Here is a 25,523-nt window from a genome sequence, read left to right on the forward strand (position 1 = left end):
AGGGTCTGGGGGAGGGGAGACTAGGTAGTGACTCTCTAGCGTGTATGAGGCTTCTTTATGGGGTAATGAAAATGCTGTGGAACTAGGTAGTGGCAATGGTTGTTCAATATTGTGACTACACCAAAAACCACTTCATGGTATACCATTAAAATGGTTAAAGTGGTGCATTTTATGGTAGATGTATATAAACACACACACACACACACACACACACACACACACACAAAGAAACAGTCATAACAGGTTTTTTTGGGCAGTTGTCACCTGATAGATGATATCAGAAGAAATTAACATCACAGTATGATGGAAACTGGGACAGTTTCCTATTCTGGTTGATTGATTTCTGAGCACAGTTTTGATTACAAAACATTTCAAACATACAGAAACCTACAGAAAATAAGACACCCACACATCTGTCACATAGATGTAGCAGAGGTTAACACTCTGTCAGATTTGTTTTTGGTTAAAAAAATCAAACATTACAAATACAAGTTTAACTTGACACAGATACAAACACATATAATAGATGCTAACAGCAGGATTATTTATCATAGTAAACTAAACAGTTGGCGACAAGCTAAGCAACCACTGGTAGGAGACGGGAATCTGTGATCCAAGTTGTTAAATAGGTTTCCTTAAATGGAGGTGACAAGAAGCTGTGATGGTGAAATCACTGAGGGACTTTTATCTCTGGTTGGTTGGTTTGTTTGTTTGTTTTGAGACAGAGTCTTACTCTGTCACCCAGGCTGGAGTACAGTGGCGTGATCTCACCTCACTGCAACCTCTGCCTCTTGGTGTCAAGTGATTCTCCTGCCTCAGCCTCCTGAGTAGCTGGGATTACAGGTGCCCGCCACCACTCCTGGCTAATTTTTTGTATTTTTAGTAGAGATGGGGTTTCACCATGTTGTCCAGGCTGTTCTCGAACTCCTGACCTTTGGTAATCTGCCTGCCTCAGCCTCCCAAAGTGCTGGGATTACAGGCGTGAGCCACCATGCCTGGCCTGTCACTGTTTTGCTTTAAAAATTTCAATGATCATCCTTGACTACAAACTCCCACTTGCGTTGGTTTTCTAGGGCTGCAGTAACAAAGTACCATAAACTGGGTGACTTAAAACAATAGAAATTTCTTCTCCCACCGTTTGGAAGCCAGAAGTCTGAAATCGAGGTATCAGCAGGGTTGGTTCTTCTGGAGGCTCCAAGGGAGAGGCTGCTCCATGCCTCCCTTCCAGCTTCTTGGGCTGCTAGCAACCCTTGGTGTGCCCAGGCTTGCTCCCCGGTCTTTGATCTCTGCTTCCATCCTTGCCTGGCCTTCTTTCTGCATGTCTTCATAGGGTGTTCTCATCTCTGTGCGTCTCTGTCCAAGTTCCCCTCATCTTACATGGACACTAGCCATTGGATTAGAGCCTACCCTAATTCAGCAAGACCTCATCTTAACTAGATTACGTCTCAAAGACCTGATTTCCAAGTAAGATCTGATTCACAGGTAAGGGGATCAGGACTGCAACATCATGTATCTTTTTGGGAGGACACAATTCAACCCACAGCAATCAGGTACAAACAGAAACAATAAAGATACTTCCGCAGATTAAATGTTAAAAAAGTCATTAGAAAATAGAGAGAAAAGAGAACGCAAGCAAAGCCAATTCAAAGAAAGAAATAAAAACGGAGAGGAGATGCAACGGGGAGATGTCGGTCACAGGGTGCAAACTGAGTCACAAAAGGAACCAGCTCTGGATCTCAGGTACAGTGAGGGCAGTGAGGGGTGTGTTCCTTAATTGGATTCTGGTAATCATGATACAATGTATATTGATCATCACATTGCACACTTTGGATATATGCAATCTTCATTTGACAATTAAATATTTTAAAATTAAAAAATTTAAAAAACAAGGCACATTCTGGACACTAAAATCCTGTTCCAGTAGGTACCATTCTTCCTGAATCCAGCTCCTTGATTATCCAGGAACGCCATGATCACAAGGTAGATTTTCCCGCAAATTTCTGTTTTCTGTTAACTGACATGTGCCGTTTAAAGTTTCTCAAACTAGTCCTTCCTTGCTGGAAAGTCTCTTGTGCTTAAAACACTGGGAGGAGAGGAGCTATGGGAAATGAGAAAGGGGAGGGGACAATATATTAACGGTGAGACAGTTCTCTCTACATTGGGTGGACTATCAAGTGACGTCATCCCCTAGGCAGGTGGGAAGGACGGGAGTAGAGCCTAGAAGTGGCCACAGGACAAACACTGGGAGCTGCCTGCAGAGAACTGAGGACCGAAGCAGCCATAAACGCTGAGTTCTGCAAGGGAGCGACCACAGAGTGAAAAGCGCAGAGGGTGCACCACGAAATCCTCGGGAGAACCTCGGAAAGGGGAACAGGGAAGAACTGACGTGAAGATGCCGTACAAGGGGTGGGGATCAGAACTGGGCAGGTCTCCAAAGTGAGTGAAGGCAGGAGTGTCAGGGGAAGGGAAGTCCACACCGCATCCTACACACACGATGTCAACAAAGTCAGAGGGGAGGTGAGGAGGCAAAGACCCTAAAATGCCACTGGCTTCATCTGGAAGTTGGTGTTGATTAGAAGAGAGTACTTGGGTGGACTGAAGGAATTAGTGTTGAAAAGTAGAAAGAACTCCTATAATTTGATAAAGACTCTCTGCTTGACCAAACTTTAGTCAGGCTCCTGAACCTTGTCCCGGGCTCATCTGTGCGCTTCCTTATAAATCTAGTTTTAGCAAAGAACCTGGTCAAGTCAGTTTAGCCAGTGCCGCCGGCCTCTATGCTCTGATCACCTGGATGTCTGATCAGATTCCTCACTCTGCACCATCTCCCAGGTAATGTTGGGTCACCCTGGCCTGTCTTTGCAAGAGTCCCGTTAGGTGCGGTTAGCCAGAATTCTCATTACCTATAATGTTTCCTTTTAGTAATTTTCCACCCACGACTGCCACCCTGCTCCTTGGTTATAAACTCCCGCTTGCCCAGGCAGTATTCAGAGTTGAGCCCAATCTGTCTCTCTCACCCACTCCAAGACCCCATCGAGTGGTCCCTATGCTCATCCAGATGGTCCTGAATAAAGTCTTCCTTACTGTGCATTAACAAGTGTCATTGAATTATTTTTCCTTAACAAATTCAATATGAAAAAGACGACTCAATAGAAAGATGGGCAAAGTATATAAAACAACACCTACAATAGACTGCTTTACAGAAGTTACAGTGAATAAACAGGAGCTATAGGAATCCACATGGATAAATCTGAAAAAGACAAGATAGGACAAATTGCAGAAAGAAATGTACAATCTGGTACTTAAAATGTTTTAATTTTCATTTTTTACTTAACAGGTGAAATTTCACATATTATATGTATATACATACACATGTAGTAAAAGTATAAATACATTTTTAAAAATGGTTATACATACAGTAGAAGACAAGGGAATGAGATTCAGGAGAGGTTCACAGGGGATTTTAATTGTATCTACCATGTTTCAAAAACATTTGACATTTTATTAAGGATATTAGACATCATAAAATAAGCCAGCCTGCTATTGTTGGTATCTAATGAAAATCTCTTTCTTGGTTAGGCACAGTGGCTCATGCCTATAATCCCAGCACTTTGGGAGGCCGAGGGGGGCCGATCACTTGAGGCCAGGAGTTGGAGACCAGCCTGGCCAACATGACGAAACCCTGTCTCTACTAAAAATACAAAACTTAGCCAGGCAGCCGGGCATGGTGGTGCAGGCCTGTAAATCCCAGCTACTTGGAAGGCTGAGGGACAAGAATCGCTCGAACCTGGGAGGCAGAGGTTGCAGTGAGCTGATATTGCACCACTGCACTTTAGCCTGGGCAGCAGAGAGAGACTCTGTCTCAAACAACAAACAAACAAACAAAAGAACTCTGTGCCGTGCCCCTTGAGCATTGCGTTGCTGCATTGCACCCCACCGACTCCACTATGTTGAAGAAATTCGACAAGAAGGACGAAGAGTCGGGTGGAGGCTCCAACCCATTCGAGCACCTTGAGAAGAGTGCCGTACTCCAGGAGGCCGGTGTATTTAATGAAACTCCCATCAACCCTTGGAAATGTGTCCACATCCTCACCAAGATTCTTTATCCTATAAACCAGGGGGAGCACCTGGGGACCACGGAAGCGACCGAGGCCTTCTTTGCCATGACCAAGCTCTTTCAGTCCAATGATCCCACACTCCATCGGATGTGCTACTTGACCATCAAGGAGATGTCTTGCATCACAGAGGATGTCATCATTGTCGCCAGCAGCCTAACAAAATACATGACTGGGAAAGAGGACAACGACCGGGGCCCCGCTGTGTGAGGCCTCTGCCAGATCACTGATAGCACCATGCTGCAGGCTATTGAGTGCTACATGAAACAAGCCATTGTGGACAAGGTGCCCAGTGTCTCCAGCTCTGCCCTCATGTCTTCCCTGCACCTGCTGAAGTGCAGCTTTGATGTGGTCAAGCACTGGGTGAATGAGGCTCAGGAGGCGGCATCCGGTGATAAGATCATGGTCCAGTACCACGCCCTAGGGCTCCTGTACCGTGTGCGTAAGAATGACCACCTGGCCATCAATAAGATGATCAGCAAGGTCACCTGGCACGGCCTTAAGTCTCCCTTTGCCTACTGCATGATGATCTGGGTGGCCAGCAAGCAGCTGGAAGAGGAGGATGGCAGCCGTGACAGCCCACTGTTTGACTTCATCGACAGCTGCTTGAGAAACAAGCACAAGATGGTGGTGTATAAAGCCGCCTTGGTCACTGTCAATCTGCCAGGTTGCAGTGCCAAAGAGCTGCCCCTTGCTGTGTCAGTGCTCCAGTTTTTCTGCAGCTCACCCAAGGCTGCTCTCCACTATGCTGCTGTTCCCACCCTCAGTAAGGTTGCCATGAAGCATCTGTCAGCTGTGACAGCTTGTAATCTGGATCTGGAGAACCTGGTCACAGACTGAAACCACAGCCGTGCCATGCTGGCCATCACCACCCTCCTTAAGAGGGGCAGTGACAGCAGCATCGACCACCTCATGAAGCAGTTCTCCTCCTTCATGTCAGAGATCTTGGATGAATTCAAGGTGGTGGTTGTCCAGGCTATCAGTGCCCTGTGTCAGAAGTATCCTCGCAAACATGCCATCCTCATGAACTTCCTGTTCACCATGCTGTGGGAAGAGGGTGGTTTTGAGTACAAGCACACCACCGTGGACTGCATCATCAGCATCATTGAGGAGAACTCAGACAGCAAGGAGACAGGGCTGTCACATCTGTGCGAGTTCATCGAGGACTGCGAGTTCACAGTGCTGGCCACTCGTATTCTACATCTCTGGGCCAGGAGGGGTCCAAGACCACCAATCCCTCAAAGTACATCCACTTCATCTGTAACCGAGTGGTCTTGGAGCATGAGGAAGTCTGGGCAGGTGCTGTGAGTGCTCTGGCCAAGATTGGAGCCCAGAATGAAGAGATGTTACCCAGTATCTTGGTGTTGCTGAAGAGGTGTGTGATGGATGATGGCAATGAAGTAAGGGATCGAGCCACCTTCTACCTAAATGTCCTGGAGCAGAAGCAGAAAGCCCTCAATGCAGGCTATATCCTAAATGGTCTGACTGTGTCCATCCTGGTCTGGAGAGGGCTCTGCAGCAGTACACTCTAGAACCATCAGAAAAACCTTTTGACCTCAAGTCTGTGCCCCTGGCCACGGCACCCACGGCAGAGCAGAGAACAGAAAGTACTCCCATCACAGCTGTCAAACAGCCGGAGAAAGTGGCAGCTACCAGGCAGGAGATCTTCTGGAACAGTTGGCGGCGGTGCCAGAGTTCCGGGGACTTGGGCCCTTCTTCAAGTCCTCGCCTGAGCCCGTGGCCCTCACAGAGTCAGAGACGGGGGTATGTCATCTGCTGCACCAAACACACCTTCACCAACCACATGGTGTTTCAGTTTGACTGCACAAACATAGTCAATGACCAGACCTTGGAGAATGTCACAGTGCAAATGGAGCCCACTGAGGCCTATGAGGTGCTCTGTTACGTGCCTGCCCAGAGCCTGCCCTATAACCAGCCTGGGACCTGCTACACACTGGTGGCACTGCCCAAAGAAGATGCCACAACCTGCACATTCAGCTACATGATGAAGCTCACTGTCAAGGACCGTGATCCCACCACTGGGGAGACGGATGACGAAGGCTATGAGGATGAGTATGTGCTGGAAGATCTGGAAGTTACTGTAGCTGATCACATTCAAAAGTCATGAAACTGAACTTCGAAGCAGCCTGGGATGAGGTAGGGGATGAATTTGAGAAGCAGGAAATGTTCAGCTTATCTACCATCAAGGCACTTGAAGAGGCTGTGGGTAATATTGTGAAGTTCTTGGGAATGAACCCTTGTGAGAGGTCAAAGTGCCGGGTAACAAGAACACCCACATGTTGCTCCTGGCTGGTGTGTTCCGGGGTGGTCATGACATCCTAGTGCACTCTCGGCTGCCGCTTTTGGACACAGTGACAATGCAGTTGACACCCAGAAGTTTGGAGGAGCTGCCAGTAGACATCATCTTGGCATCTGTGGGCCAAGGAGCCAGCCTGCATAGGACCTTATACCCTTCCCCAACACTATCTGGAAGTTGTGCCTTCCTCATGAAACCGGCAGAAACCCCTTCCCAAGCTTCTGTATTCAAAAACAGTTAGGAATCATTGCATGCATATATATATATTATTTTATTCTGCCCCCTACCCGGGACTACTTGGGGGTGACTTTTTTTTTTTAAAATAGGGGATAATTTTAGCTTCTCCTAAATCTTGCTATCCTCCCTTCCAGGAAAGTGACATCATGAATAAAACATTCTCAACTCCTCTTGAATTTATCCCCCAAGAAGCCATCTTATCCCTGTAATAAATCAACATGTATTTATTGGGAAAAAAAAAATTCCTGGCCAGGTGTGGTGGCTCACGCCTGTAATCCCAGCACTTTGGGAGGCCGAGGTGGGCGGATTACAAGGTCAGGAGATCGAGACCATCCTGGCTAACACGGTGAAACCCTGTCTCTACTAAAAATACAAAAAATCAGCCGGGCGTGGTGGCGGGCGCCTGTGGTCCCAGCTACTCGGGAGGCTGAGGCAGGAGAATGGTGTGAACTGCGGGGGGCAGCTCTTACAAGTTTAAATATCTGAAACATGAAAACCTGCAAATATCTACAGTAAGCCGAGATCGTGCCACTGCACTCCAGCCTGGGTGACAGAGCGAGACTCCATTTCAAGAAAAAAGAAAAAGAAAAAAAAATTCCCTTTCTTACAGGCATAAAACTGGTAAAGCAGGGCTGGTGAGAGGCTACCTCCCAGCCCCGCCAGGAAATCCAAATACTTGCAATCCCATTTCTTGGTGTTTCTTAGAGTCAGTCCAAGGTCATCACATGTACTTCACCACCCCACCCCCTGCCATATACATTGAAATTAACAAAAAAGTTTTCATTTTGTTAATAAAGCCATGATTTTGAGTTTAAAAGTGAAAATTAGGCCAGGTGCAGTGGCTCGCACCTGTAATCCTAGCACTTTGGGAGACCAAGGCAGGAGAATCGCTTGAGCCCAGGAGTTCGAGACCAGCTTGGGCAACATGGCAAGACCCGGTATCTACAAAAAATACCAAAATTAGCCAGGCATGCTCGTGTGTGTTTGTAGTCTCGGCTGCTTGGGAGGCTGAGGTGGGAGGATCACTTGAGCCTGGGGAGTTTGAGGCTGCAGTGAGCTGTGATTGTGTCACTGAACTCCAGCCTGGGCAAAAGAGCAAGACTCTGTCTCAAAAAAAAAAAAAAAAAAAAAGTGAAAATTGTATTTTTTCTCTTCTTGGGCACCTTCAGCTATAACAGAAGAGAGAAGAGCTGACTTCTGGAATTAACTGAATGTGACAGGTCCAGGTTTAGATGCGTCTGGGCAGGTGTGGGGCTGTGCAGAGGCACACTGTGTTTAAATTTGTCTTGTTACATCTGGCTGACAGCCTGGCCAAAGCTACAACATTCTTGCTCACACAGGTCAAAAGTGACTGCATTACAGTCTCATTGCAATTTCTGCAGCCCTGAGGGCAGGCTGGAATATCCACCAGGGATGTTAGAGAAACTAGAAGGTGCTTTGTTCCTGGGGCTGGACTTTTCTACTGGCATTAATATTCACAAACTCTGGAAATGAGACTGAATCAAATTTCCACATCCAAATCAAGTTAATTGTACTCCCTATTCTCTCTTACAATTTATCAGCAGCAAGCATTAGAGCTGTCAAATCTTTATCCACTTGATGGAAAAGACCAACAAAGCTGCTCTTTTTGAACATTGCTGATTTTTATTTGCTTTTACTTTTTCTAGTCATAACAAGACATTTTCTCAGAACGTCTTATACTTGATCAAAAGATTTGTACTGACTTACAGATGTGCTTTTCTCTTAGATGAAGTGAGATTGGATAAACAGTGTACTACTCCATTTTCTTTCAATTCTCCAGCATGAAGCCATTGAAAAATATGAAAATTGCATTTTTATTTTTATTTTTATTTATTTATTTATTTTTTTTTTTTTTTTTGAGACGGAGTCTCACTCTGCCGTTCAGGCTGGAGTGCAGTGGCCGGATCTCAGCTCACTGCAAGCTCCGCCTCCCAGGTTGACGCCATTCTCCTGCCTCAGCCTCCCGAGTAGCTGGGACTACAGGTGCCCGCCACCACGCCCGGCTAGTTTTTTGTATTTTTTAGTAGAGATGGGGTTTCACCGTGTTAGTCAGGATGGTCTCGATCTCCTGACCTCGTGATCCGCCCGTCTCGGCCTCCCAAAGTGCTGGGATTACAGGCTTGAGCCACCGCGCCCGGCCAATTTTTAAGATGGAGTCTTGTTCTGTTGCCCAGGCTGGAGTGCAGTGGTGCTATCTCGGCTCACTGCAAGCTCTGCCTCCCAGGTTCACGCCATTCTCCTGCCTCAGCCTCCCGAGTAGCTGGGACTACAAGCGCCCGCCACCACGCCTGGCTAGTTTTTTGTATTTTTAGTAGAGATGGGATTTCACCGTGTTAGCCAGGATGGTCTCGATCTCTTGACCTCGTGATCCGCCTGCCTTGGCCTCCCAAAGTGCTCGGATTAGAGGTGTGAGCCACTGCACCTGGCTGAAAATTGCATTTTGAACATTCCCTTAATTTTCTTACAAGATTAACTATCTGAAACATGAAAAGCTGCAAGTATCTACATTCATTGTACATCATAAATATTTTGTTACCTTTCAAGCTGCCATTTCTATGATGTTCATAAGAGGAATTCTCAGAGGATAGAAAATGATTAGAAAGTTTAAGCCAAGTTCAACATGAAAATGATTTGGCTTATTTTCCTTTAAACCTCGTGGCACCCAGGATACAGCTTCATGCTCACCTTGTTATTGTTCCTCACAAACCCACTGTTCACTCTGCTTCCCGCTCATTTTCTAGAGGCTTTTGTTCACAAACCCCAAGCCTTAGCTTCATGCTCCATGAAGTCAATGTCCACTGGATGATCAGTTCCACTTGCCCTGCTGCTCTTTGAATCTCTCATCTCCACCCCCCCGCCCCACCCCCTCCACACACTGGCATCCCCATGCCTCACCAGCACCAGAACCTCTACCTCTAGAACATTCACCCTAGACATCTCTCACCACCACCAGTATGTCAGCTATTTGCTCGAGAACTCAGAATGTTCAAATCCTTTTACCCCTGGGAGAGCTCTGTCCTGAGTGCACATGTTCCTGTTGCCAGAAAAAAGAGTCCCAATCCAGACCCCAAGAGCAGGTTCTTGGATTTCACGTAGAAAAGAATTCAGAGGGAGTCACAGAGCACGGTCAGTGAAAGAAGCAAGTTTATTGGAAACTGCTTTGTTACAGAGTACGGCATCCTCAGAAAGCAGGAGAAGGAATGCATCGTCCTTTGTTAGTGCTTCTGCTTGTAAGAAACTTCAAGGAGGCCAGGCGCAGTGGCTCATGCCTGTAATCCCAGCACTTTGGGAGACCAACACGGGTGGATCACCTGAGGTCAGGAGTTCAAGACCAGGCTGGGCAACATGGTGAAATTCCGTCTCTACTAAAAATACAACAATTTAGCCGGGCATGGTGGCGTGCTCCTGTAGTCCCAGTTACTCCGGAGGCTGAGGCAGTTGAATCGCTTGAACCTGGGAGGCGGAGGTTGTAGTAAGGCAAGGTCACATGCCACTGCACTCCAGCCTGGGTGACTGAGCGAGACTCTGTCGAAAGAAAGAAAGAAAGAAAGAAAGAAAGAAAGAAAGAAAGAGAGAGAGAGAGAGAGAGAGAGAGAGAGAGAGAGAGAGAGAGAGAGAGAGAGAGAGAGAAAGAAAGAAAGAAAGAAAGAAAGAAAGAAAGAAAGAAAGAAAGAAAGAAAGAAAGAAAGAAAGAAACTACAAGGAGCTATGACTAAACTTGGAACGTGCCTATGTACTCACTAAAGGTAGGGACTATAGGCATTATCAATTTTACATGACCACTATAATCCTTCAGCCTAAGCCTGTTCATTGGCATTATCTCCAAGTAAAGAGTGCTGCATTCTGGCCAGGCGGGTTGGCTCAGGCCTGTAATCCCAGCACTTTGGGAGGCCGAGTCAGGCAGATCACGAGGTCAGGAAGTCGAAACACGGTGAAACCCCGTCTCTACTAAAAGTACAAAAAATTAGCTGGGCGTGGTGGCGCACACCTGTAGTCCCAGCTACTGGGGAGGCTGAGGCAGGAGAATCGCTGGAATCCAGGAGACAGAGGTTGTAGTGAGCTGAGATCGCACCACTGCACTCCAGTCTGGGTGACAGAGCAAGACTCTGCCTCAAAAAACAAATAAAAAAAGAGTGCTGCATTCTGAGGACATCTGGCAAGCTTGTCCAACCCATTTGATTTTGTTGTTGTGTTGTTCTGTTTTGTTTAGTTTCAGGCTTTTAGCAGCCTGAAGCCATGGTTTTTAGTTTCTGTCTCTGGTGATAAGTGGAAAATAAGAATGAGGAAGGGGCTTTACTGGCCCAATCAGAAACAGAAACTAAGAACCCATGACTGGGCCGGGAGTAGTGGCTCACGCCTAAAATCCCAGCACTTTGGGAGGCCAAGGCGGGCAGATCATGAGGTCAGGAGATCGAGACCAGCCTGGCCAATATGGTGAAACCCATCTCTACCAAAAATACAAAAATCAGTCCTGAGACGGGATGGGTGCTGCCCAGAGTGGGTGACCAAGCCCTGACTGACAGCAGTGCCTCGGGAGTGACCACATCACCCACCAGAGTCAGGGAGCCTGGCCTGAGAGCTGCCCAGCGCCCTGAGGACGCATCTGGAGCCCATCCCAGCTGACACTCCCCATGGGCCTTGCAGGATGTGACCTCCTGCCTCTGCCTGTGCCCTGGCCGCTGACCCTGCCTGTTCCCTTCTTCCCTCATCCTCCCCGATCCAGAGACTGTGACCCTACCTCTGACCACCCTGGCCCTTCTCTGACCCTTTTCCTGTCAGAGCCGAATGAGACCTCCCTCCCTGATCCATCCATACCCCTGCCTTGGCCACTTTCTCACGGGGCTGCCCAATGCTGCTGGGGAGAAGCCTGGGGTGACAAGGATGACCAAGGGCCCTGCAGGCAGTGGGGATGGCCCTACCACCCCACCTCAAGCCTCAGCCAGCTCTCAGGGGAGTCGGCCTTCAGCCCTCAGCCTCCTCCCAGCCACTGCAAAAACCAGGACATGAGGTGCCTGACTGTCCTCCCCCTACTGTCCTGCCTGCCCCAACTCCATCTCCCTCCTCCACCCTCTATGGTGCTGACTGAGCCAGCGGGAAGCAGAGTCTCTGGAGGGCCACGCAGAGCCTTGGGGACTGACCAAGGGCCCCCACTGAAGGGTCCCAGGTGGGCCACAGTTCCCTGCCCACCCCATCTCCCATGGGATACTTTAGTGGGTGTAGGTATGCAAGATATTGTTGGGGGGTGCAGGGTGAATAATTTCAATGTACATTATCATGTATTATCTTACTGTGTAAATGCTTCTAAGAATAGTTAAGTAACTTAAGGTTTGCATGCTACTCAAAATATAGCTTTAAATGCTAATAAAAAAATGTAGGCAAACGAAAAGTCTCTTGCTGTGGTCCAGGGAATCTCGATCTTTCTTGCAGCTTTGAGCTGGAGCTGCCCTCTCCTTCCTGTCCACTGCACACCCCCACAACACACACACATATGCACGCACACACCTGCACACACACACACACACTGTGCGTCATGCCCTCACTAAGGAGGCATGGAAGGGAATGTGTGTCTGTAAGGAAATGAAGACGGCTCAAGCCCCTGGTTCCCTGGGTGTTTGCACAGGCGCCCTCCCTGCAGACCATTCTTTGGTCTCTTTCTCTCTCTTAGTGAAAGAGAGAAGCAGAGCCCCAGCGGGTACCCGGCTGCTTAGGGCCCAACCCAAGGTCACAAGCTTCCTTGGGAGCCTGGTGAGATGGCGGCACCACAGAGCCTCCCAAACCGAGGGGCAGCATTCGGTGGAGCCTTGAGCCCAGGAAGGTGATAGACGGGACGTCTCGGTTCATTAGACACAACCACAATGCAGTGAGGAAGGGCAGCCGCATAAGGTTTTATTCTCTAGGAGGAGGGGCTCTCGGGGGCTGTGAGCAGGAGGCACGAGGACTTTATTGCACATGTGGTTAGGTGATGGCAACCTACAGCTGCACTGGGAACTGGGACCCAGAGTGCCACGACCTCCTGCTCTGTCTCTCTCTTCCTCTCTGCCTCCTCTGTCTTTCTCTTCATCTCTCTTTTTTTCCTCTCTCTCTCTCCATCTCTTTCCCTCCTCCTCTTCCTCCTTGCCCCTGTTCCGGCACTTAGGACCCTCTCTTGGGTGTGTCCGCACACAATGCCAAGGCTGCCATCTATCAGGGCACCCTCACAGGATGCCTCCACCTTCCATCACCCACAGGGTTGAGGGTCCCAGGTATGACCGCGCTCTCCTGGGTGGGCGTGCTGTGCTCAGGGAAGCAGAAGCTGCAGGTCTCCCCTGGCTCAGGAGACGTGCCCCAGGGCTGCTGGCTTTCATCTCGTGATCTGCAGAGGCGAGAGTGGAGGGTGTGGGCTAGGCCTGGCCCTGGACTGGGGTATGGGAGACGGTGTGAGCAGCCATACTCTACCCTGACCCAGGAACTAAGGGCAATCACCAGGCTAGGGTCATCAGGGGGACCCAGGCGGGTGTCAGTGTCCCTCACTTGCTGACCAGAACCTGCGCTGTGGCAGGGGTGGGCAGGCAAATCTTGGCTCTCACTTCTGCCCAGTCCCAAGCCTGCCATGCCCACCAAGGAGACACTTCCTCCAGGGCTTAGCTCTGATGGCCCCACATCCTGAGAACCCCTGACCCAGGCAAGCCCGAAGGCTGGCACCCCACACCCACCCTTCCCAGGTGCCACTCTGCTGGGTATCTGCCTGCCAAGATGTCTTAATCTGATTTTAGCAAGCCACAGCGAATAACAGGGATGAGCCCCGTGCCTCTCCACCTAGAAGCAGCGGCAGTGACAGGACCGAGGGATGGCACGAGTCTTGTCACCCAAGCAGTGAGAAGGGCAAGGACCCCAGTTTCATGCACTCACCATGGGAAGACTTGGCCAGACTTTGACAGGGACTTGAGTGGGACTGGCAGGAGCGGGGATCCCCCCTCTTCTTGAGGAAGCAGGCCACTGTCACCAGGAAGCGGCAAAGGACGGTGCACAGGCAGAGCCCCAGCGTGCTGTAGACCAGATCCAGCTGATCTGAACTCAACATCAGCCCTGGGAGAGCTGCAAGACAGCGTGAGACCCCTCTCTGCAGTGCCTTCTCCTCTTCCCCTCCTTAGGCTCAAGCAATCCACATCCCCCCAACCCACCCTGCTGCGGGCCCGTCTGGCTCCTGGAGAGGCTGGGCTCCTTCCTGACCCTGAGGCTGGCTGGGATGCTGTCTGGGTCCTAGAGGAAGTTGATCCCTCCCCCATCCTGGTGGCAACTTCCCAAGGCCTCGAAGCTGGACAACGTGAGCTGGTCCAGGATTAATAGGTCCAGGATTAATCTGTTACAAATCTGATGAATCTCTCACTGGCCCTGGGTTTTGAACTCACATTGCAAGCAGAAGGCTCACATTGCAGTTACCAGAGAGTGGGTTCGTTCCACGATGGGGGTCACCCATGCTTGCAGCAGATGCTTAAGATCTGAGCACTGGAGACACAGGCCCTAGAAAGACAGAGAGACTTCCTGCATAGAGCTTACTGTCTGGAGGAGCCAACCACCTTACCACCCCATGGGGAAACAGACCGTCATAGTGGGACAATAGCCTGCAGGAGGGGTGCACAGAACCCTGGCAGCTCATCCCGGGGAAGGTGCTCTAGTCTGGGAAAAGGCTTCTCAGAGAAAGGGGCCTGTTTTGTTTTTACTTTTTCATCATAGGAAGAGCTCACAGTTTAAGTGTTCAACTTGATGAACTTTTACCCATGGGTGCACTCAGGCTCAGCCCCCAGACCAGGCTGGACAAGACCAAGTTCATGCCCAGACCCTAGGGGCCTCCCTTGTCCCCTCCCATCCAATACTTCCCCCGAGAAGTAACCACTCTTCTCAGCCCTTTTACTATAGATTAATTCTGCTTCTTTTTGCCTTTTATAGAGGCACGCAGAAGGTGCTCTTTTGAGTCCGGTTTCTTCACTCAACAATGACATCTGTGAGATCCTCTCATATTGTTGCATGTGTTCAGAGGTCATTCTTTTTCATTGCTGTATAGTATTTCATTGCATGAATGCACTGTCATTTGTTGACATGTTCTGTTTATGGATATTTAGGTTGTGCTAGGCAGTGATAGTTTTGACTGAGTAGAAGTTACCTTGCTATGCAGAGGCAGAGAGGATAGGGAGGAACATTTGAGAAGGCATGAACAACATGCACAAAGGCTTTTGGCAGGAGGGAGCCTGCCCAGGGCCCTGAGGGCTGGTGTGGCTTCCTGGTACCCCGCTTCTAGGCAGCTGTGTTCTGAGCACCTGCTGCCCTGGCCTAGTGTGTGGCCCTCCACACCCATTTATCGGGGGAAATTCAGCCCCTGATATTTAAACATTGGTTCTTTTCTATTTCCCTAAGTGTTGGCCTTAGGACCAACTGAGAAATAAAGGGAAAGAGTACAAAAGAGAGAAATTTTAAGCTGAGTGTCTGGGGGAGACATCACATGTCGGCAGGTTCCCTGATGCCCCCTAAGCTGCAAAACGAGCAAGTTTTTATTAGTGATTTTCAAAGGGGAGGGAGTGTACGAACAGGATGTGGGTCACAGAGATCACATGCTTCACAAGGTAATAAAATATTACAAGGCAAATGGAGGCAGGGCGAGATCACAGGACCAGGGTGAAATTAAAATTGCTGATAAAGTTTTGGGCACGCATTGTCATTGATAACATCTCATCAGGAGACAAGGTTTGAGAGCAGACAACCGGTCTGACTAAAATTTACTAGGCAGGAATTTCCTCATCCTAATAGACTTGGGAGCACTACGGGAGACCAGGGCTTATTTCATCACTTATCTGCAACTGTAAAAGACAGACATTCCCAGAGCGATCGTTTTAGAGACCTTCCCCTAGGAATGCATTCCCTTTCTCAGGGCTGTTCCTTGCTGAGAAAAAGAATTCAGTGATATTTCTCCTATTTGCTTTTGAAAGAAGAGAAATATGGTGCTGTTCCACCTGGCTCTCAGGCAGCCAGACCTAATGGTTATCTCCCTTGTTCCTTGAACATCACTGTTATGCTGTTCTTTTTTCAAGGTGCCCAGATTTCGTATTGTTTAAACACACATGCTTTACGAACAATTTGTGCAGTTAACGCAATCATCATGGGGTCCTGAGGCGAAATACATCCTCAATTTACGAAGATGATGGGATTAAGAGATTAAAGTAAAGACAGGCATAGGAAATCACAAGCGTAATGATTGGGGAAGTGATAGATGTCCATGAAACCTTCACAATTTATGTTCAGAGACTGCAGTAAAGACAGGTGTAAGAAATTATAAAAGTATTAATTTGGGGCCAGGTGCGGTGGCTCAAGCCTGTAATTCCAGCACTTTGGGAGGCCGAGATGGGCGGATCACGAGGTCAGGAGATCGAGACCATCCTGGCTAACACGGTGAAACCCCATCTCTACTAAAAAATACAAAAAACTAGCCGGGCGAGGTGGCGGGCGCCTGTAGCCCCAGCTACTCCGGAGGCTGAGGCAGGAGAATGGCGTAAACCCAGGAGGCGGAGCTTGCAGTGAGCTGAGATCCGGCCACTGCACTCCAGCCTGGGCGACAGAGAGAGACACCGTCTCAAAAAAAAAAAAAAAAAAGTATTAATTTGGGGAACTAGTAAATGTCCATGAAATCTTCACAAATTATGTTATTCTGCCATGGCTTCAGCCGGTCCCTCCATTCAGGGTCCCTGACTTCCCACAACACCCATTCCCACCTCCTCCTCCTGTGCCTTCCTGTCCTGCAGGGGCTGGGAAACTGAAGGGGAGTGATGTGGCCACAGAAGAAACACAGGAAACCACCGGCAGCTGGAAGCAGTGAGAAATGGAATTCCCCCTAGGCCCTTTGTAGGAAGTGGGGCCCTGCCAACACCCTAATTGCAGATTTCTCACCTCTAGAACTGTGAGAAAATTAATTTCTATCGTTTTAAGCCACCAAGTTTTTGGTCATTTGTCACAGATCCACAGTAAACTCATATGTGTCTCACGCATTAGTAAGCAGCATGGTATTCTGGATCTACTGGAACGGTCTTGCAATGAGTTCATATAAGAATTACTAAAGACAATTGGTGAAATTAAACATCTTTCCAGCCTGCTGGCCACGGTGAGGAGAGACAGCTTTTTACTGGTGTTTGCCAGTCCTTGTTCAAATTTCTGCCCTTAACCTCTAAATTCACAGAGCACAGAGAAGCATTTGCTTGTCTATTTCACTCATGAAGCCAGCGTTCCAGCTTGAAGGCCTGTTAGACTGCAGACAGATTGGCACTGGGATACAAAAAGGAAACATCCACATTTCCGGTGGTAGACAGTTCAAAGCGTAGTTGGGATGTAGAGAATCAAAGCAGAGAGTACAATGCAGTGATAAAGAATATCAGCTGCGGTTGGGCGTGGTGGCTCAAGCCTGTAATCCCAGCACTTTGGGAGGCCGAGACGGGCGGATCACGAGGTCAGGAGATCAAGACCATCCTGCCTAACCTGGTGAAACCCCGTCTCTACTAAAAAATACAAAAAACTAGCCAGGCGAGGTGGCGGGTGCCTGTAGTCCCAGCTACTCGGGAGGCTGAGGCAGGAGAATGGCATAAACCTGCGAGGCGGAGCTTGCAGTGAGCTGAGATCCGGCCACTGCACTCCAGCCTGGGGGACAGAGCAAGACTCCGTCTCAAAAAAAAAAAAAAAAAAAAAAAAAAAAGAATATCAGCCGGGCAGAGTGGCTCACACCTGTAACCCCAGGACTTCGGGAGGCTGAAGTGGGCAGAGGTCAGGAGTTCAAGACCAGCCTGGCCAACATGGCAAAACCCCATCTCTACTAAAAATACAAAAATTATCTGGGAGTGGTGGCAGGTGCCTGTAATCCCAGCTACTTGGAAGTCTGAGGCAGGAGAATCAGTTGAACCTGGGAGGCAGAGGTTGCAGTGAACTGAGAAGATCATGCCACTACACTTCAGCCTGGGTGACACAATGGGACTCCATTAAGAAAGAGAGAAAGAAAGAAAGAGGTAGAAGGAAGGAAGGAAGGAAGGAAGGAAGGAAGGAAGGAAGGAAGGAAGGAAAGAATGAAGGAAGGAAGGAAGAAAGGGAGGAAATCATAGAGTTATGCCCAGAGTCTAGTCTAGTGCAAAGCAGAATATCTAGTATAATACAGGAGTAGTACAGGAGGTCTTCCTGGAAGAAGTGGCAGCTGAGCTGAGTTCTGAAGATTGAGTGGGCGTTTGCCAGGTCTATTGGCATGCTTTTAGCTGCTAGTAACAGACAATTACAATCACTCCCAATGTTCCCTCCAAATCATTGCCACTATTTTGGAGTTTTCTTCCAGATACATGTGTGTGTATGTGTATCTCATAAGTTTAAAAAGTTTTAGAATAGGCCGAGTGCAGTGGCTCACGCCTGTAATCCCAGTAATCTGGGAGGCCGTGGAGGTTGGATCACCTGAGGTCAGGAGTTCGAGACCAGCCTGACCAACATGGTGAAATCCTGTGTCTACTAAAAATGCAAAAATTAGCCAGCATGGTGGCAGGTGCCTGTAATCTCAGCTACTCGGGAGGCTGAGGCAGGAGAATTGCTGGAACCTGGGAGGTTGCAGTGAGCCAAGATCACTCCATTGCACTACAAGCCCAGGTGACAACAGTTTGAGACTCCATCTCAAAAAAAAAAAAATTAGAATAATCTTGTACATGTTATTAACTTTCATTTTACATTTAACTTTTTAAAAATGATTAAACTTTTCTCAGCATATTCTCATCATTAAATATTATTTAAAATATTATTTTAAGGTTAGATAGTATTTTATCATATAAATAATTCATATTTACTAGTCCCCTGTTGTTGAACATATATGTATTGTTGAACATTTATGTTCTTTCCAGTCTTTCAATATTGTAAATACTTTTTTTATCTCTCTCTTAGTACTTATTTAGGAAAAATTCATAGATGTTGAATTACTGAGTCAGAGCATAAACATTTTAAAGACTTCTAATATATTCAGCCAGAATGCCCTTCAGAAATATTACACCAATTTGTTCCAGCAGTCATGAGAACATGCACTTGCATGAGCTCTTGCCAACACTTGATATTACACCGTTATTGCATTCCAATCTGTTAATCATTTCTTTTTCTTTCTTTTTACTCTTTTTGCTTGGAAATATCTTCCCTAGCCCAAGATCAAATAAACAATAACTTTTCTCATTTAAAAAAATAATTATTTAATCAGTCTAGAATTTTGGTTTTTGATATAAGAATCATGATGATTTTATGATATTCTGCCCGCCAACCAGAGCAGTGCTGGAGAGGTGCAGAGATGGCTTCCTGTTTCCTGTTTCCTGTTTCCTCCAAGTTCTGGGTCTGTGATTTAGGGATCTGCTGGTGAGAGAGGTTCAAAACATCTTCCTACCTTATTTCATGGACTGTCATTGTTTCAAGAAGCAAATTACACCATCAGCTCCAGGAAGATTTTTGTCCACTGCTTCATCTGTCTTAAGATCAGTCCATTGCAACCTGATTCTGCATTCTGCCATCCGATGGGCTTAGTGCTGGGTCATGTGAGAAGTTTCTATCTTTGTCTGTGTTCTAAAATTGCAGGTATTTTATTTAAAGTATGGAAGCAATTTGATTAGAAGTTACTAGCCAGGCTTTGCATTAGGTTTTAATATCTTGTAGAATAGGATTACTTTCTCTTTTTTTGCTTTAAAATTCCTCATTACTCTTTTGCATAATGTTTAATCTCCCTTGTGGCCCTTTTTGAAGTTCTTCCCCAGTCCCTCATCTGTGTCTCTGGTATTTTGATTGGCATTTGCATTATATGTATTAATGAGAGGTAATTTGGCATTTAAGAAATGTCTTATTTTTTCCTGATCATAAAATTATTTGTTCTTTATAGAAGATTTAGAATATACAGAAAAGTATAAAAAAGAAAAGTATTACCTTTAATCTCACCACTTAAAGGAAAAAAAGTGCAAACATTTTGCTGTATTTCCTTTCAGACTTTTTCTTAGTTTATACATGTTTGAGCATGCATAAAACTTGCATTGATACGATTATGATATTTCATCTTCCTATCCAGAAGAATAGAGTATGTCTTTCCACATTCCATTACAAAGAACCAGTTGGATGCATTCATTTATTCCACTGTTAATCTGTTTTTATTAATTCTTGTATCCTACATTTTGTACACTTCTTTGATTTCTCACTAGTTTCTTGAGTAAAATTCTTTGTTCATTTCACTTTCTTGATTGATAATGAAAGCATTTAAAGATACGAATTTGACCTTTCTTGTAGCTTTGGCTAAATAGAGACAATAAAATCTAGAAACTTCTGAAATAAATTAAACCTAATTTAGAGAAAAAAGGAAAGTGCGCATTTTCTGTAGAGTACAAGGCACAACATATATATTTAAAATTAGGCTGTTATTAATATTATAAAATCAAGTTATTATTCATATATTCCATATCTTATTGCATGCTACCTAGAATTATCAAATATTAACAGCAGGACAAAAAAGTCCTCACTAGTAATTTTAGGTGAGAGTTTGAGGTAAAGATGAGGGCATGATATCACATAGGGTTTCTTTCATATCTATCAAGACACTAGGTCTGTGATTTTGTGCTTCCTTATATGCACAGAGACTGATTTGTAATTGCACTGAATCTGTAACATACTGATATTCCTGCCCTTTTACATTACCATAGAAAAAGCAAAACCCAGACCTCCTAATCAAACTGATAGATTATTGTATCTCTACCTCAGAATATCGACGAATCCACCAGCAACCATGATGATATGCTTTGACTCTGTGTTCCCACCCAAATCTCATCTCAAATTGTAATCCCCATGTGTCAAAGGAGGAACCTGGTGGGAAGTGACTGCATCATGGGGGCAGTTTCGCCTATGCTGTTCTTGTGACAGTGAGCGACTTCTCACAAGATCTGTTGGTTTTACAAGTGGCAGTTTCCCCGGCTTTTCCCTCTCCTCACGCCTTGTGAAGAAGTTGCTGCTTCCCGATTGCCTTCCACCATGATTGTAAGTTTCCTGAGGCCTCCCCAGCCATGCGGAACTGTAAGTCAATTAAACCTCTTTTGTTTATAAATTATCCAGTCTCAGTTATTCTTTATAGCAGTGTGAAAATGGACCAATACAGGAAATTGGTACCAAGAGTTTGGGGCACTGCTATAAAGATACTGGAAAATGTGGAAGCAACTTTGGAACTGGGTAATGGGCAGAGGTTGGAACAGTTTGGAGGGCTCAGAAAAAGACAGGAAGATGTGGGAACATTTGGAGCTTCCTAGAGACTTGTTGAGTGGTTTTGACCAAAATGCTGATAGTGATGTGGACAATTCCGTGTGCATTTTGTCGGGAAGTAGGGTCCTAAATTATTCATTCATTCTTCCTTCGTTTCATTCATTATGCGAGCAGTCTCCTAAGTGGGCACTCTGAGTAATAAACTCCATCAGACGTAGTTTCTATCATCAAAAAATATCGTCTTTGGTAGGGAAGAAAGTAAATAAACCTTAATATAGCTCTTGGACAAGCAGCCCTTGAATAAGTGGTCAAATAAATTTGTTGCAAATAAATACTTTCAGTCATTGTGTTTTAAGAATTATCATTTGTATGCATCGAGGAGAACTTCTACAGCTATTTGTCTTCAAAAAGATTTTTTCTTTGTATTTCGAATAATTTTGGCCTAAAATTTGTATTTTCAGGCATTCATATCCATTCTACTTAATTGGCATTGTTGTCATCAATTGCCGTCTCTTCCAACTCTGAGGAAATTGTCGTAAAGGGAATTGTTCAGAAATAGTGTTTCCGAGCACTTGTTCACATATTTGTCTGGATCACATCTATCTGTTCTCTCAATGGCTTTCTTTCGTCCCACCTAAATGTTCCAAGGCAAGGGTTGTGTCATTATTTGTATCTCTAGTGCTATTGCTTTTGACACATAGTCAAGGCTTCTCAACAGAAGTGTATCCAATTGGAATTTTTTCGCACCCCGAAAGAGACAATTCCTTCACTTTTGTCCTTCACGCAGACTAAAGGGGCGGGGGTGCTCAGGCGCTGAGGATTCTGGGCACTGTAGTTCCGACGCTCCGGCTGCGCAGGCGCAATGCCCTGCCTGGAGGCCGGCCCCGCCGAACCGCCGCCATTGCTGGAAGCGTTCCCGCCCTGCTCTGCGAGTGCCCTCAGTTGTCCTCAGTTCTGCCGCCAGGTACTCGTTGTCCCGGGCGCCTGGCCTCGGTTGCCCGCCGCCCCTCCCTTGGCGCTTGGCTCCCGGCGGCGTCTGGGGCGTGGCCGTTCCCTCTATAGCCCCAGACCCTGAGCGGACCCGCCCACCCCTGAGAGGCGATTGGGGCTGGGCCTCCTTCTCGAGTGTGGGTTCAGTCACCAGCCGGCCCCCCTCATAGGTCGGGCCCCGTGCCCTCTGAGGCCTGTTAACCCGGGTCCGAACCCGGGAACCTCCTCCCTGGCGGGCCTGGCGGCGCTGGGGTTAAAAAGAACCGGGTGCGGGGCGTGAGCTGGGATTCGAGTAGGACGGGCGGGCCCCTGACCCGACCTTTCCTGTCTTCCCAGCCCCGCGCCTTGCTGGCCCTGAGGAGGGCATACCCGGAGTGGGTAGAGGAGAGCAGTTAGGGAAAGAGGGCGAGGTTGGCAGGAGCATGTCCACGCCGGCTCTGGCTTCTGAACTGGCAGGGATGAAACTAGGTTTCACATCGGGGGACCAGCGCTACTCAGTAACCGAGGCAGCTTTTCCTGAAATGTAGCATTTCAAATACTGTAATCACCTTTTAATCACTTGTCACTCCCTGTCATGACAATGGTGTTATTGCATTGATTGGGAAATGCTGGACTGGTGCATGGCACTGAGATTCTTAGCAAAAACATGGACCCTTCATTATTTCTAAATAACTACACTGGCCAAGGAAGCAAAACAAGTAAAGTTTCTCCTTCAGTCTCTGGATACTTTTGCAATAGCTGGAAAGACAGAGCTTGTAAATATCTAGGGAAATTATAACTGGGGAATATTGGCCTAGATATCTTCTGCATAATGACAAAGGGGATAGTAGAAATATATAATGTGGTTACTCTCATGTACTAATAGCTGATTCATTGTGCTCAGTGACTTGCCTGTAGTCACAGTTCTACAGTAGCCAAACCAGGGTTAGAACCTGGGGCTGTGACCAGCCGCTCTGGGATTTTATTCCTATTCCAGACTCCTATGTATATGTAGATACTTCTTCTTGTCTACTTGGAAAGTACAGAAAAGCAGAAAGAAGGGTAAACATCACAGCCCCAGGTGTCAGAGTTCTCAGTAGAGTTTTGGCTTACTCGCAGTCTTTTTTTCTATGCATTATATTTACACAATTGAGATCAAGCTGAATATATTAAATGTTAAATATTGTTCATTCTGATTATAAAATAAAACAAGGTGTTTATTGCAGTTTGGTTGTTAAACATATATTACTAGCATAATTTATATGAAGTATTGTCACGGAGTTTATTAATATTTACAGGTATTTTTTAAATGACTCAGCTCACTCTTGATAAATGTTAAAGATGCAGAAAACTGTTACTCTAGACCTGAGGAATTGAAAATGCCTTATGTTGCTCTTTGTACGTCTGCTTTAGTGTTCGGGGGCTTGGGGGTGTGCAGTATTCTTGGCTCGTTTTTTTCTTTGCAACCTTGTAAAACTTGGGGGTCAGTGTATGGGCTGGGGAGGGAGGGTCAGTTTCCAAGCTCTCTGAAGTAATATGCAACATCATATATGCATGTGCATTATTCTGTGGACAAGGTCAGATTCTCAGATGGGTCCATACCCCCAAAAAAGTTAAGGTTTACTGGTATGCATAGACTGTGTAGTGGTGAGGTCAGGGCTTTCAGGGTATCCATCCCCAGAATAATGTACATTATACCCATTAAGTAATTCCTTATTCTCCACCCACCTCCCACTCCTTCACCCTTCAGAATCCCTATTGTGTATCAGGACAGTATTTCTTAAAATACTACACTAAAACTAAAACATTATATAATTTAACATATTACATATTATATAATTAACATGTTAACATATTATATTAAACTAAATATTTCTTGAGGTGTACTTGTTCAAGTGATGTGTATTTCTGTGCCTCACATCTGGAGATCCTGATTTTGATCTTGGATGGAGCCAAATAATTTCTTTTTTAATAAGCATATCCAGTGAGTTTTTTGCATTCTCAGATTTGAGACCCCTCTAATTATACAGGGAGTGTTTTCATTAGAAAATGGGAGAGGAGTCATAATTTTCATTAGATTTGCAAAAGGATCTATGACAGAAAAATCTAGAGAAACACTGGTATAAGGCAAAACCACTTACTGGTTTGTTACCTTGAGGCTTCAATACAGGAATCCCCTCAGACTATTCTTTCTTTACCTCTTTTATCTCCACACTGCACTGCTTTCCTCCCTCACCTTCTCATTGTTTCTCTTCCACCAAAACCTTTTCATTTTGCTTAAGAAAGCCCCAGTGTCATGAAAGAAACCACTCTACATTTTTAAGTTACTCACTTTTTTTTTTTTTTTTTTTTTGAGACGGAGTCTCACTGTGTTGCCCAGGCTGGAGTGCAGTGATGCAATCTCTGCTCACAGCAACCTCCATCCCAAGTTCAAGCAATTCTTGTGCCTCAGCCTCCCGAGTAGCTGGGACTACAGGTGTGTGCCACCACGCCTGGCTGATTGTTTTGTATTTTTTAGTAGGAACGGAGATTCACCATATCAGCCAGGCTGGTCTCGAACTCCTGACCTCAGGTGCTCTGCCTGCCTCAACCTTCCAAAGTGCTGGGATGACAGGTGTGAACCACCATGCCCAGCCAAGATATTTACGTATTTTCTTGATTTAGCTAAACCCTAGTATCCTCCTTGAGTTAGTACATTAATCTGACAGTATAAGTTTCAGTATACCCATTATCTATTTAATTATTTAATTTTTGTATCTCTAATATTCTTTGCATTCATGATAACCTTGCTTTATATATTAATATTGTTTTTCAAAGAATAATGGTTAAGTACTTCAAATACCTTTTTAGATGAGCTTCTGATTGTTAGACACTGTAAGGTTAGATTGAGTTCTGCTATGTTTATTGAGCAAAGCTACTGAACCTTATGAGAAGCAAGGTGCACATTCAGGGAAGGAGCAGATTCCACATGTTTAAGCATAACAAAGGCCCTAGCTGCAGGACCATATAATTGCTTATAACACTTTTTGCACAAGGTAGAGTTTCTCAAAAACTCAATACTTACTATGTCACTGGCCTTTTATTCATGAGGCTAATGTTACCATCCTAGAAGAATTTATATTAACAAACTGTACTGTTTGATATCCTACATCAGGCACTCCTGGTTCATGAACCAAACTCAGCCTCAGCAAGGCCATACATACCATTAGCCAAAGATAGAAAAGCAGTGCCCAAGCATCCCTGGAAAAGATCTCTGTCACCCTGTTCCTCCATAGTATAAAACTTTTTTTAGGTATATACTTTTTTCAGCATAGAAAGACTACAGCTTAATGCTTTGTGCACTGAATTTCATGTCTCTTCTATTATTATTATTATTATTATTATACCTGCTTCCTTTTTATTTAAGTTTGCCTGATATAGAAAGGATAAAGATCTATTTGAATATCAGATTGGGAGGGGGTAAGTCAAGACTTCCAATATCATTTAAATTTTGAAGTTGTAGTGTTCTCTTTACACGAAACAGATCTCTGAAAATGTTAAGAAATTGACTCTTCATGGGAAAGGCAAGAAAAGGAGACTCTTAGAATATTTAATTGTTAGATGAGTAATTATGG

At 46.0% G+C, this 25,523-nt stretch overlaps 1 protein-coding gene, 1 long non-coding RNA gene and 1 pseudogene across 4 annotated transcripts in view; 2 read left to right on the plus strand and 1 right to left on the minus strand.

Moving 5' to 3' along the window:
• LOC105473499 (zinc finger protein 624) overlaps positions 1 to 25,523 on the plus strand; it is a 201,003-nt gene that overhangs the window by 135,111 nt on the left and 40,369 nt on the right. The gene's annotated exons all lie outside the window — the stretch shown is intronic.
• On the plus strand, positions 3,794 to 6,674 carry LOC105468305 (coatomer subunit gamma-1 pseudogene; annotated as a pseudogene).
• On the minus strand, positions 12,632 to 14,181 carry LOC105491109 (uncharacterized). The gene is made up of 3 exons (XR_011615248.1): positions 14,076 to 14,181; positions 13,576 to 13,761; positions 12,632 to 13,039 (listed from the first exon to the last, which is right to left on the minus strand). It is a non-coding gene; the product is annotated as an uncharacterized lncRNA (long non-coding RNA).

The sequence above is a fragment of the Macaca nemestrina genome, chromosome 17, assembly GCF_043159975.1.
Source record: "Macaca nemestrina isolate mMacNem1 chromosome 17, mMacNem.hap1, whole genome shotgun sequence".
In the NCBI taxonomy this organism is placed as follows: domain Eukaryota; kingdom Metazoa; phylum Chordata; class Mammalia; order Primates; family Cercopithecidae; genus Macaca; species Macaca nemestrina.